This window comes from Acinonyx jubatus, chromosome C1, assembly GCF_027475565.1.
Source record: "Acinonyx jubatus isolate Ajub_Pintada_27869175 chromosome C1, VMU_Ajub_asm_v1.0, whole genome shotgun sequence".
Classification (NCBI taxonomy): domain Eukaryota; kingdom Metazoa; phylum Chordata; class Mammalia; order Carnivora; family Felidae; genus Acinonyx; species Acinonyx jubatus.
In genome coordinates, this window is record NC_069381.1 from 79,643,496 (window position 1) to 79,657,385 (window position 13,890).

The window sequence follows — 13,890 nt, forward strand, 5'->3', positions numbered from 1 at the left end:
CCCTGAGCTGTAGAATTTTGGATTCCCAAAAGAATTTCTTGACAGGCCGGGAAAAGTGGGGAAAAGATGTGAGGGGAGAATCCATGCAGAGCACCCTGCTTGCAGGGTGCAGTATAAGATGCAAAGATGTACAGACAGAAACTTTGTCCTTAGGCAGCTTAAAATACAGGTGTCTTTAGTGACTGATCTCCCAGAACACAATTGTGAGACTCTCAATTGTGCTTTGGACTCTGATGGACCATAATGTTGTCTTTTCCTTCAGCGATGGGCCTTGATAACGGGGCACTTGTCCAGAACTCAGCTGGACTTTGGAGGAATATATGATCTAATGTATTTATAAATTCAGAAAATATTTATTATTTTCCTACTGATGATAACAGAGGTGAATTAGAAGTTGTACGAAGAGGGCTGGAGCCAAGGAGAGTAGTTTGGTGATGGTGGCTCTGAGGCACACAGGGGATGCTTCTGTGGGGCAGTAGGGAGTCAGAGGTGACTCCGTGGTTGGTGGATCATGTAGCCTTGCAGAGAGATTGAGAACCACTGAAGATAGTGTTCCAAAGGTCCAAATCCTGGAGGCTTTAACTTGTGTCCGTAACTATTTAGGGGAAAAATGAGTTTCATCTTTACATCAAAAGAAATAATTTCTATGCTTCAAAAAATTTGGACATTTTGTTTCAATTTGGTGTACATAATATTTTTTGTGAAATGTTTGATTTATATTTTAGGGGAAGAATTCAGTAATTAAGTTAAATATCCTGATGGTCTTTTCATTATTGATATTATAGTTTCTAATGCATTATGCATAGTTACTACTAATAATTAACCTTTCCCGTACCCCACAATCAATTTCTTCCTACATTTTGGTTATTAGACATTATGTTAGCATTTTGGGATACTCCATGTGTTGTTATGAAACATATCTGAGAAAGATTGAAAATATTTCATTGTAACCATCTTTCAAAAACCTTTTTTTACCTCATATTTTGTAGCAATGTGAATTTTAAAATCTGCGACTAGAATCATACCTTTCCTTGTGGAAAATAAATTCCCACAAGGTGATTTCTTTTTAATTAAAACTATATTGGCTTCTTTTTGAAGTAAGAAAAATTTCTTAGTATATTGCAAAGTATAACAAAAGGATTTTGAAAAGAGATGGCAAAACATTTACTCGCTGGAGGGCAAAAAATTTTTTTTACCAAAATGCAAAGAATGCAGACCTCAAGATTAAGTGGGAGATCTGAATGCAGCATATACATTTTCTATGTAAATAATAATTATAACTTTTCATGTAGAGTGTCTAGAACAGGAACATATGTTGGTGATGACCACGATTTAGATGTATGGGCGTGGGTTTATTATAGTAATAGTATATTGCATGAGCATTTGTTATAATGACACTGGGAAATCAATTTGATTGGGACATGTAAGGGAGAGAATATGTATATTAAATAAATACTGTTTTTTCTCTTTCCAGTTATTTTTAGGATAGTTCATATAAATAGTGCAAGTAAACATATAACCAGTGAAGTAGTTGATTTATATGACTACAAAGATTTGACTTGGAATTTAGTATGCTTATGAGTGGATGTGGTGGGGCAGATGTTTATACTAAGGAATATTTCTAAATTCTAAAATTGCATTTAGCTGTAAGGTCTGTGAAAACTACTTAGGAATAATTCAACTATCAACTTCATTTTTAAAGAACATCTTTGTTCATAGAATAGGATAGGGAATAGATTCTGACTTCTATCATATGGTATATGGGTTTTTCATGCTTTAAAACATTAAGCATGAATTTTAATATGTTGATAAACAATAATACTCTACTCTTACCCAGTTAAATCCTATCTGCCTTCTTAGAGGTGTTTGGGATCTTCAACTTAAAAAAAAAAAAAAGGTGGCGGGCATCTGGATGGCTCAGTCAGTTAGGTGTCCGACTATGGCTCAGATCATGATCTCGCAGTTCGTAGGTTCGAGCCCTGTGTCGGGCTCTGTGCTGACAGCTCAGAGCCTGGAGCCTGCTTTGGATTCTGTCTCCCTCTCTCTCTGCCCCTCCCCCACTCACGTTCTGTCTCTCTCTGTCTCTCAAAAATGAACACATGTTAAAAAAAAAATTTTTTTAAAGATACAGCTTCATAAATTTCCCACTTTTTCCTAAAACGATGATAGAGCCAATCAGAAGAGAACATAGTGAGAAGTAAATGCTCCAGAGTCAGAGTAGTGGGAAAGTAGAATAACAATCTATTTCTGGGATGAAGTCGGTTAATTTTAATTTGTATGTCTTTTATGAATGAGGGCCACTTATAATGTGTACAGGTCATTTTTGTATTTCTTTTTCTGTCACCTGTCTGTTAATGCCCTTTATTTTTCTTTGGAGTGACAGGTCTTTTTCTTCTTGATTTCTAGAAGCCTGTTATATATGTTAAGGAGGGAGGCCTTCTTTATCTGTGATTTGAGTATCAAAATTTTTTTTCTTGGTTTGTAATTTGTGTTTCGACTTTGCATATGTTATTATTGGTATTTTTTTTAACCTCATAGTGGTTTTTGATTCTTTTTTTTTTAATGTTTATTTATTTTTGAGAGAAAGAGCGCAGTCAGGGGTGGGGCAGAGAGAAAGGTAGAAACAGAATCTGAAGCAGACTCTAGGCTCTGAACTGTGAGCACAGAGCCTGACACAGGGCTCCAACCCACAAACTGCAAGATCATGACCTGAGCCAAAGTTGGACACTTAACCAAGTAAGCCACCCAGGCGCCACTGGTTTCTGATTCTTAATTAGTTAGATTTATTAATATTTATGGCTTCTAGATTTTAAGTCCTAGTTAGAAAGACCTTCCCATTCCAAGGTAAGAAGAGAACTCACTCATATTTTCTTAAAGTACATTTGAGTGTTCATACTTTACATATTTGACCCATTTGGAATATGTCTCATATAATGTGAGATACAGTTTTAACTTCATTTTTTCCAGATAATACACATTTATTAAAAAGTCCTTCTTATCTCACTGATTTGAGATGCCACTTATTTGGGTCTATTTCTGGGTTTTCTATTCAATTCTGTTAGTCTATTCCTATGATAATCCCTAATTTTTCATTTTTGAGGTTTTGTAGTATTGGCTATTCCTTTTCAAAAGTGTTTTGCTGGTCATTCTTGCTTGTTTACTTTTTCATATGAGCTTCAGAATCAGCTTGTCCTATTCTAAAAAAATAGCCTCTTGGTATTTTCATTGAGATCGCAATACATTTAAAAATTAAAATTTAGGGAGACTTGACACACATGAACTTTTCCTATCTAAGAACATGGTCTGTCTTTTCATTTATTCAGTCTACTTTTGTTTCCTGCAGGAGTGTTTTAAAGTTTTCCTCATATAAGCTTTGCATATTCCCTGTTAAGTTTATTCCTAGGAACTTTACATTTTTGCTATAATTGTAAGTGGAGTCTTTTCTTTCTTTTATTTTGTAATGGGATATTGTGTAGGTGTATGTGTACAAATATACACATGTGCATATATATATTTATATGTACACACACATATATATCATAGACTTTCATAAATTTTATATCCTGTTTCCATACTTAATTTTCTGTTGTTTATATATTTTCTCAGTTGATTTTCTTGGGTCTCCTAGGTATATAATCATATAATTCACAAATAATGACAACTTTGTAATTTTTTCCCAATAGTTCCCAATTTCTCTTTCACTACCTTGACTGATACTTCAATTATCACTGTATTATCAGTGGGAGAGTGGGTATCCCCTTGTCCTCCTCTACCTAAGCAGGAACCCTCCAGTCTTTCTCCATCTAATCTAAACTGACTTTGAATCTTAGAATTAATTGCTAGTCAGACATTGCTATTTTGCTCTTCCTGGAAAACTGACAGTTTGGTCCAACAGTAAGGTCCATAAATGTCTAGCAGTAAGGGATTGCACATTATGGTGCATCTGGTGAATGGGATAGTCTGAACAATTACAAAATAATATGTATGTGTTAGTCCTTTTTGTTTAAAAAAATCAAAGTATACACAAATACGCATGGAAAAGTATCTGGGAGGATATTCAACAAACTAGTCTAAAAGTTATAAATATATTGTTGTAGCATTATTTATAGTAGCCAAAATATGGATGCAACCTAAGTGTCCATTAATGGATGAATGGATAAATAAGATGTGGAATATTACTTAGCCATAAAAAAGAATGAGATTTTTGCCATTTGCGACAACATGGATGGAACTAGAGTGTATTATGCAGAGTGAAATAAGTCAGACAGAGAAAGACAAAAACTATATGATTTTACTTACATGTGAAATCTAAAAATCACAACAAGGAAAGCAAAAACATCTATAAACAGAGAACAAACTGATGGTTGCCAGAGGGGAGGAGGATGGGTGATGTTTAAAATGAGTGAAATGGAGTGAAAGGGACAGACTTCCACTTACGGAATGAATAAGTCATGGCAATGAAAGGTATAGCTTAGAGAATATAATCAATGGTGCTGTAATAGTATTGCATGGTGACAGATGGCAACACACTTATGATGAGCATAGCATAATGTATAAAGTTGTTGAATCACTATGTTGTCTATCTAAAACTAATGTAACATCGTGTGTCAACTATGCTTCAATAAAAAAGAAAGGAAAAGAAGAATAAATAAGTTTATAAAATGGAAAAAAGTTATGAATATAAACTGGTGATTGGTAACATCAATTTCAACTAATTTGAAAAATTTGTAAAAATTTTTAAAAGTTCATGAAAATCTTTTAGAACAATTAAAAACAAGTTAAGAAAAACAGTTAAGAAAAATAGATTTGTGTTTTTCCCTTTTTCTGTTCTGTATCCCTTTCTGTTATTAAAAAGATTTTTTTTTTGTTTATCCTTATTCTTTGCAAAGTGGTACTAAAATGATAGTATAGAAAGGGGTTAACAGGATACAATCCACAAGGAAAAAGAAAAGAGGCGAAAAGTCTACAATAGATGAAAGATTTCAATAAATTCCAGAAGTTGGATGGAGTAGAGATAATTGACTTGACAAAGTGGAAGAGGGGTTTAACCAAAGTGCTTCAAAGAGACTTAGCACTTGGCCATCAGTGTACCACAAAGGCAGAGGTGAGGCATGGAAAGCAGGAGTGAGGCGCAGACCTGAGGAAGGAGAATTGCCCGCAAGTTGTTTACGAAGTTCTTGGACACCACTGGGTCCCTTCTCCCCCTCCTTCAGCCATCCTGCATTCATGCACTTCACACTGACTGTACTACCACCAAAGTCCCTCCATGAAGTAGGAAGTTTCTTTTCTGGGAGAAAGGAGTTTATCTTTTGATGGACAGTTCCCATAACAAAAGTGCTGATTGGAGAATGGGAAAGAAAAAGATGTTTGAAATGGAAACTTCAGTAGAAGGTTGGAAGTAATTCTCCTGGTCCAGGATTTCTCAATCTCAGCATGACAGACGTATGCGATTGGGAATTCTTTGTTGTGGGAGGCTGTCCTGTGCATTGTAACGTGGTTAGCAGCCTCCCTGGCCTCTACTCACTAGATGCCCATGCATGCCAACCAAAAGTATCACCAGACATTGCCAAATGGCAATGAATCAACACCCCCTGCCCTTGCCCCAATTGAGAACCTCTATCTTAGACAATAAAGAATAGAAAATGAAAGATGCAGAGATCATCAGTGGAATAAAAGGACAACAAGTCTAGAGAATAATAAAGAAGTCCCAACATCCTGCTCACAACAGTTCACAAAGAGAGAAAATACAATATGAGGAAATTAGTGAAGAAATAATAAAAGAAAAAAATTTGCAGATACGATTCAAAGCACCCCTGAGGGTCTAGCACAATCAAAGAAAAAAGACCCATTCTAAGGTACATCGTTGTGAAATTTGAGAGTATAAAGATAGTAAGAAGATTCTAGAAAGAAAAACAGGCCAGATACAGAGGAAGGGGAACTGGAAAGGCACTAGGCATGTATTTCACTGGCAACCACAGGAAGTAAAAGACGATGAAACGGTGCTTTTAAAATGCTGAGGGAACATGATCTTCAACCTATCCAAATTATCAATCAAGGATGAGACTAGAATATAGACATTTTCAGATATGCTAGCACTCTAAAAAATTTACCTTCCAGCACACCGTCTTAGTCAACTACCAAAATCTGCTTTAGCTTAAATCAGAGAGTGAACTTCCAATGTTTGGGCTTGGAAGATATTATTGGTGGGCATTTGATAGATATGTTGAAGAATCTGAATAAAATTTGGGTTAGATACATTAAAAAAAAGTGAAAAAGCTGGGCAGTTATTAACTCCAGGGAGAACAGGAGATTGTCAAGAGAAGCATTATCATGGCACCTTACTTGATTCAGCAATGGACTGTATTTACACTGACAGGATGATATAAACACAAATTATTGATTTGAATAAAAGTTGTGATGTAGCTGTGTGAGAAGGAAGGGTGGAGGCAAAGTGGTGGTGGTGGTATGTGGAAAAGAGCTAAATCCTCAATACCATTGCAAGAAGTCAATGAATAATGTCTAACACTGAGAGTCAGAAAACATTGGCATAAGCATATCATTTAGGAAATGAACACCTAGCAGGGTCATGTGAAACGTGGGGTGATGCTATGTGGGGGAAAGTTGGGCAGGGGATTGATGTGACTTGGTGTTTTTGCTATAAGCCTTTCTGAACTATTTGAATTTTCACTTATATGTATTACTTTCATTAAAAATAAAAATACACACAAATTACTGCATACATATAGGAAAGAAATCAAAGAAGATAAGCAAAAAGTACACAAAATACGTAAAGATCTCACCCACCCAGAGATAACCATTATATCCTGAAATAGTTTTTTCTTCAAAAATTCGGAAAAACAAATGAAAGGACTTTTAAATACTCAAAAAAAAAACCCTCACAATTTTTTATAATTAAAACTATCAATAATAATTATAAAAAGTAGTACCGGTTATTAATTTTTGACTAAATCAATCTTTCTGATCAAATGCTTGGTGTTATTTTGGTTATATCCTCACTAACAGAGCAGAGTGGATATTGCAGCAGTCTTCCAAAATATTTTTACTTTAATTATCTTGTTATTTTAGAGAGAAGCAGCTTTTGGTCTCAGTTTGCTAAATAATTGTTTCTATTTAGTAGGTTAGGAATTTTTGGAAACAAATTCATCAGGAAAATTTGTCTTCAACAAGTAGTTCCGGGAAAACTGGACAGCAACTTGCAAAAGAATGAAATTGGACCACTTTCTTACAGCATACACAAAAATAAACTCAAAATGGATTAAAGAGCTGAATGTGAGACCTGAAACCATAAAAATCCTAGAAGAGAGCACAGGCAGTAATTTCTTTGATGTCAGCCATAGCAACATTTTTCTAGATATGTCGTCGTCATCTTCTTCTTCTTCTTTTTTTTTTTTTTTTTTTTTTTAGAGAGCACCTGTGTGCCTGTAGGGCAGAGAGGGGCAAAAGGAGAGAGAGAGAGAGAGAGAGAGAGAGAGAATCTTAAGCAGGCTCCACACCCATCATGGAGCCTGACACAAGAGTCCATCTCAGAAATGTGAGATCTTGACCTCAACGGAAATCAAGAGTTGGACTTTTAACCAACTGAGCCACCCAGGTGCCCCTCTAGATAGGTCTTCTAAGGCAAGGGGAGAAAAAGCAAAAAAAAAAAAAAAAACAACAAAAAAACCTATTGGGACTACATAAAACAAAAACAAAAACAAACAAAAAACTTCTGCACGGCAAAGGAAGCAGTCAGTCAACAAAACTAAAAGGCAACCCACTGAATGGGAGAAAATACTTGCAAATGACATTCCTGATAAAGGGTTAGTATCCAAAATATATAAAGAACATATACAGCTCAACACCAAAAAAAAATCCAATTTTTAAATGGGCAGAAGATACGAACAGACATTTCTCCAAAGAAGACATACAGATAGATGGCCAACAGACGTGTTCAAAGATGCACAACATCACTCATCAGGGAAATGCAAATCAAAACTACGAGATATTTCCTCGCTCCTGTCAGAATGGTTAAAATCAAAACCACAAAAAACAGTAAGTGTTGGCAAGGACATGGAGAAAAAGGACCCCTCGTGCTCTGTTGGTGGGAATGCAAACTGTGGAAAACAGTATGTATGAAAAACAGTCGCTGTGGAAAACAGTATGGAGTTTTCTCTGAAAATCAAAAGTAGAATTACCATATGATCTAGTAACTCCACTAGTGAGTATCTACCCAAAGAATCCCAAAAAACACTAATTTGAAAAGATATATGCATCTGTATGCTTATTTCAGCATCATTTACAATAGCCAAATTATGGAAACGGCCCAAGTGTCTGACAGGTGAATGGATAAAGTAGATATTGTGTGTGTATATACACGTGTGTGAGGATGGGTGAAATAGGTGAGGGGGATTAAATGTACACTTATGATGAGGACTGAGTAATGTATAGAATTATAGAATTGTTGAATCACTATATTGCTCACCTGAAACTAATATAACACTTTATGTTAATCATACTGGAATTAAAAAAACAAATTACAAAAACAAATGCAGAAAAGATACATAGAGAGGAACAGGTGTAATAAACCATATCTCTTGTCTAGAGACTATGAAAAAAAATTTTATCAGAAAAATTTGCCTCAAGAGTTTTTGTATTTTCCTCTATTTTTAAGCAAAGATAAATTTCATCTCTCTGAATTTCATTTTTTTGTTTCAATGAACAAAAGTATGAAAAGTACTGCTCAGCTTTGATAGTTCACAGTTAACAAGCAGACAAACTTCAGACAGTAAATATAGAATTGGGGGGAACTTTCCATGGAAATATTGGGAAAACAAAGTTAAGAATGATTAAAGACTTAAATGGGAATAATGAAATGACTATTTTTAAAGAAATTAAGCTGCATTACAGTTTTCATGAAAAATATGCAGTTGATACATTTTTCTACCTCCTAAGGTCATTTTGAGTTTTGACTAGTTTAAAATTTCAAAATTCACCTAATATTTACTGAATTCCTTTCCTTATCTCAGGCCTTGTCCTTGATGTATTCACTTACATGCTCTGTATAATCTCACAATAATCCTGCAGATTTGATGGTGCATTTGCAGAGGCCTAACATGAAGGAATATAGTGGGACATAGAGTAGAGTGGATTTCTGTGGGTTTACTTGGCTTTGGCTGCTGCTGTGGGTGTTAGAAAATATGCATATTAAAGATAATGATGGTGCATTTATCAGGGAAAAAAAAGCAACTATCAGACACGAGACAGGCACCGGGAGGGTCTGGAGGAAGTATCTTGAGGCAGAGTCCTGAGATGACACGTGCAGTCTATACACTTAGGGCTGACCCCACAGAAGTGTACACACAACCATCCTGCCCACGCAGATATGGGGCAAACCAAAGTTGTCAAGAACTGTGTGAAATAAATATGATGGGGCAGGTTGTGGTCAAACGGCACTGGTGCCCTGGTATGTCCCTAGAGTCTTGGGGAGAGAATGGAGAAATGCACTTGGAGGCCTACAGGATCTTCCTCCCTGCTTGACTGCAAGCAGGTTCCTGTCCCTATAGGGTAGAATAGGTTTTGTCTTTCTAGGTTAGTCTGAGGTATTTTAGCCAAGACTGGGTCTCCATAGGTAACTGTGAATTATTATCGCCATTTTATAGATGGAGAAATTGAGCCTCAGTGAAGTTCAGTTAGCTAACATGTATTTGTGTGCATGTAAATATTAGGCAAAACATATTAGCTCTATTGATAGGCATTTCTTTTCTTTTTCTTTTTAAACATTTTTTTTTAACGGTTATTTTTTCTTGAGACAGAGAGAGACAGAGCATGAACGGGGGAGGGTCAGAGAGAGGGAGACACAGAATCCGAAGCAGGCTCCAGGCTCTGAGCTGTCAGCACAGAGCCCCACGCGGGGCTCGAACTCACGGGCCACGAGATCATGACCTGAGCCGAGGTCAGCCGCTCAACCGACTGAGCCACCCAGGAGCCCCTTGATAGGCATTTCTTACAAATCACTGCTCTACATTATTAATAGAGGTGCTTACTAATTAACATTAGAACTCACCTCTTTCTGAGAAAATATTTGTGATCACTTTTCACAAACTATAACAGCCTAAATGTACTTCTTCATTGTTTTGTTTTATTCAAAACAATTCCATCCTGTTGATCCAGAACATTTGAAGGTTTTTGAGGCTCTATTTAGTAGGTCAGAAGAGCTACTATTGAATGGCAACTTTATGCGCTGGACAACTTGGAATTCTCTACCAGCACCAAAAATCAAATCCTACTTCCCCACCCTGACAGCAGAGGGGCTCCAGGTGTTGGGTGTAGGCGCCTTGCTAGTGCACTCTCTAGGGTTTTTCAGGGATTCCGGAGGAGGCTGCTCCGAGAGAACGTGCCTCTTCCAGACGCCCCCTACCCAGTTTGGAGTGCACCTGCAGCCCCAAGCAAGAATAGGGCTGACTCGGATTTGGCCAAGTCAGACGTGGCATGAAAAATCAGCAGTTACTCTTCCATCTCCTTTCTGTTATAAGTACAATATAAATTGATAATCTGAAAAGAATTTGGCTTACGTGGCGAGCCCAGATACTGACCGCTGCGGATGCGGACTGAGACCGTTCTCGTCACTTGCTAGTTTCGCTACTTGTTTTGGGAAACCGAGGCACCGCACGCCCTGTCCCTAGCGAGGTGGGTTTTTGCACGATCCCACCGCAGCCCGCCTTGGGTGTTCCCGTTTCCGAGCCCTTTCCGGGACCCAAGTCCCAGCTCCCGAAGGTCGGCCCCACAGCTGGCCTCGGGGCCCCGCCCCCTTTGGCCGCGGGTCGGAGCCGCCACGAGCCGGAGCGGGAGCTGGAGCCGGAGCCGGAGCCGGAGCCGCCGCGGCCCCTTTAAGAAGCCGCTCTGCGGTAACCCGAGCCCGCAGTCCGGGCGGGCGCGGCGGCCGCGGCGGTAGCTGTAGCCTCCGTGTGACTGCTCCTCCAAGCGGCCCGGGGCCCGCGGCTCCCCTGGCTCCCGCCGAGCATCTCGAGGGGCGGCTCTGGCCGGCGCCAGCCCTCGGGCCGGGCCGGCTGACCAGGCGCCCGTGACCACCCGCCGCCCTCCCCGGCCCGGTGCAGCCGCCGCCCGCGCGCTAGTCGCCCCGGGACCCGGCACAGGTGACGCTGTTTGGAGGGGGTTCGGGGAAAAGGGCGGGCTCGCTTTGCCCCGCGGCTCCCCCGCGCCGCCGAGCGCAGTCCCCGGGCAGGGGCGCCGCGGCTTCCCGCCCCCGGCCTAGCGCGGCCGCGGGCTCCGGCGCCCGGAGCTGGGTGGGCGTCCCGAGCGCGGGAGGCGGCCAGGGGCGCCCGGGCGGGCTGCAGCAGGTGTGTGCTGCCGCGCAGCATCTTCCCGGCCCCGCGGCCTCGGGCGCCGCTCGCGGCGCTGGCGGGTGTCCCGGGGCCCGCGGCCCCGCGCCGCCCGGGCGCTCCGCGTCCCGCCCCCGCCCCCGGTGTGCGCGATTCGTGCTGCGGGGTCTGCCCGGCGGTGCCTCTCGGGTCTCAGCTCAAAGGGATGGGTGCGTGGGGGCAGCCAGGGAAAGCTTTCTTGTTAGAGGCCGGTACATAGTCTGGTGCATCAAGTGGGTAAGTCTCCCCCTCTCCCACCTCCCCTCTACTAAATAAAACAAGCTTTTATTCACCCTTGTAGTTTTCAAGTGGGTCCCATTTTTAGCCACCTCACGCAGTAGGGTCTAGTGGGAAAGGGGCTGGGTTCTGTTTACAGCTCTACCATTGTAACCCCCTCAAGTTTATGGAACTGAGAACCTCGGTTTACCCAGTCTTGAAATGGGATCCCTAATGCTAGCATTTTCCTACAGCCCAAGAGGGTGGGAAACCCTCTGTGAAAGTACTTTGAGTTGTCAAAGTTCATTAAAGAAAGGCTCACTGTTGCTAGCCAGTATTCTTTTTTTTTTTTTTTTTTTGAAGTACACATCTGAGTGTTAGTTTAGCTCACATTTTAATGTGAAATTATAAAATTGTTCTTAAAGAGTGATCTGTGACCAGGTTGAAATGAATCTGATACCAGTTTGGGGACAAGATGGAAGAGTTTGTGTGGATGTTAGGAGTTGACATTGAAGCAGGAAGAAACCGTCATTTTGGTGAAATCTTCGCTCAGTCGTAAGTGGAGTTGAGACAAATGGATCTTGGATTGTGTGTGTTAAGAAAGATACTGCCGTCTGGGCACATGGTATAGGCTAGAATGCAGCTTCATCTTTGTGGAGCCAGTGAAGGTAACATGACAGAATCCCAGTTTCCTTTTACGTGTGAAGTAGAGAATTTTTTCCCCGTGTTAATCTTTTCCTTAAATTGGAGGGATGAAACTGAATTAGACACGTGGCCCCCTGCCGTGCTAGAAAATTGGAAAGAATGGCGTGGGGAGCGGTGGACTTGGGATGACTTACCACCTCCCTGCTCCTGTGCCATCAACAGATGATCCGGAGAATGTATTTGGAGAGTGCTTCTTTTCTTCCTGCCCCTGCAATTCCTTTTGCTGCAATACCTCCCTCCAGTGTTGGGATCCTTGCTGTGTGATCTCCTATGAGTTTTACCTGCTGGAGCTGGGCACCTGGCATCCAGCCGCTCAGCGGTCATAACTGTTTACACTATGAGCTTTCTATGCCTACGCATTTCAGTCTAAGCCTTCTTGACCTTGTTGGAAAGAATAAAGGCTCTTTGCAGCTAAAGCTGTGTACACTTGGAGGTGCCTAGGAAGCTGAAGGTCAAGAAGCTGAAGGTAACCCAAAGAAGCTGGGTCTTCTCAAAGACCCTGGGGGTATGGTGCAAGAGTTGGCTTATCTTTTCCTTGCTTTTTTGAAACCTCCATGGAGAGAGGTTGTATTTGATTACCAAGGGAGACGGAGGCCTTGGGAGCAGGGAGCTATCAGAAACATAACTCCGAGCTACACTGGTTGAGAGCATTCCCAGCAACGGAGTTGGGAGGAGGAAGTGGCGACTTGGGAGGGGATGGAGGGCCATCCCAGCAACCAGAGAGGTAGTAAAGGGGCCCTGGAATCCCAACTGGGAAGTGGGAAAGGAGTTGGGCTACAGAAAGGGAGTAGTGGAGCTTCCAGGCAAATTCTAGAATGTGCCCTAGGTGTGACCTCTCCTTCTCTCCCTTACCCTCAGAGAGTGTTTCTTGCCATTCTGAGTCTAGTGCAGCCCTCCCCTCCCCTGGTGCTCTAAAAGAGGCCCACCCAGCTCTTATGTTTCTCCCTCCAAGCTGGCCTTCCAAGTCTGAGAAGAAACTGAGCAGAAAACTTCAGACCTCCATGTCTCCCCACCCCCTTCTTCTCAGATCAGTGTCCCATATCCTACACATTAAGGCTCCTTTTAGCTTTGATATCTCTTGGAAGGTTAAAAAGTAGGGTAGTCGTTTTGGCAGAAAAAAGTAAACTGAACAGTGTACAGGAAGATAAAGCAAACTAGTTTTTTCTGTGGAGGAAGATAATGAATTAATTGTCTGGGCGAGAATTGTGGGCGGTTGGACAAGGGAGGGCAGGAGGGGGTGGTGGAACTGTGCTGGACAGCTTGTGCTCTTGTCCTTGAGAGAGGAAAGGATGCCACCACACACGTGGAGCCACCTTGCTGTGCTCTCCCTCCTTCCATTTGTCTTGTGAGTGGAAGAAGATAGCAATATGGAGGTGGAGTAACCATCTGTTCTCAAGGATGGGAACCAGACTTTAACTCACCACTCGAGATGAGCTATATTCACCTGCCATTGCTATCAGGCACTGAACGTATGACACCAGAGAATGCATTACATCAGGAAAGCAAGGTTCATTTTGTAAGAAAATCTGAGGTATTGTGAGAGTGACTTTGGTGGTGGTTTTTTCTTGTTGGAGATGAAAGGTAGCACACA

General features: G+C 41.0%; 1 protein-coding gene across 3 annotated transcripts in view; it reads left to right on the top strand.

The window, feature by feature from the left end:
* Positions 1–11,015: 11,015 nt before the first annotated feature.
* The window catches only part of TLCD4 (TLC domain containing 4), a 68,883-nt gene continuing 66,008 nt past the window's right edge, over positions 11,016–13,890 (top strand). The window contains exon 1 of one of the 3 annotated variants that reach the window (XM_027058537.2): positions 11,016–11,153. The gene's annotated coding sequence lies outside the window, so the exon portion shown is untranslated. Of the gene's footprint in view, positions 11,154–11,426; positions 11,616–12,640; positions 12,766–13,890 lie in introns of those variants that run through there. The other 2 variants (XM_015064451.3, XM_027058538.2) reach the window with 2 other exon arrangements.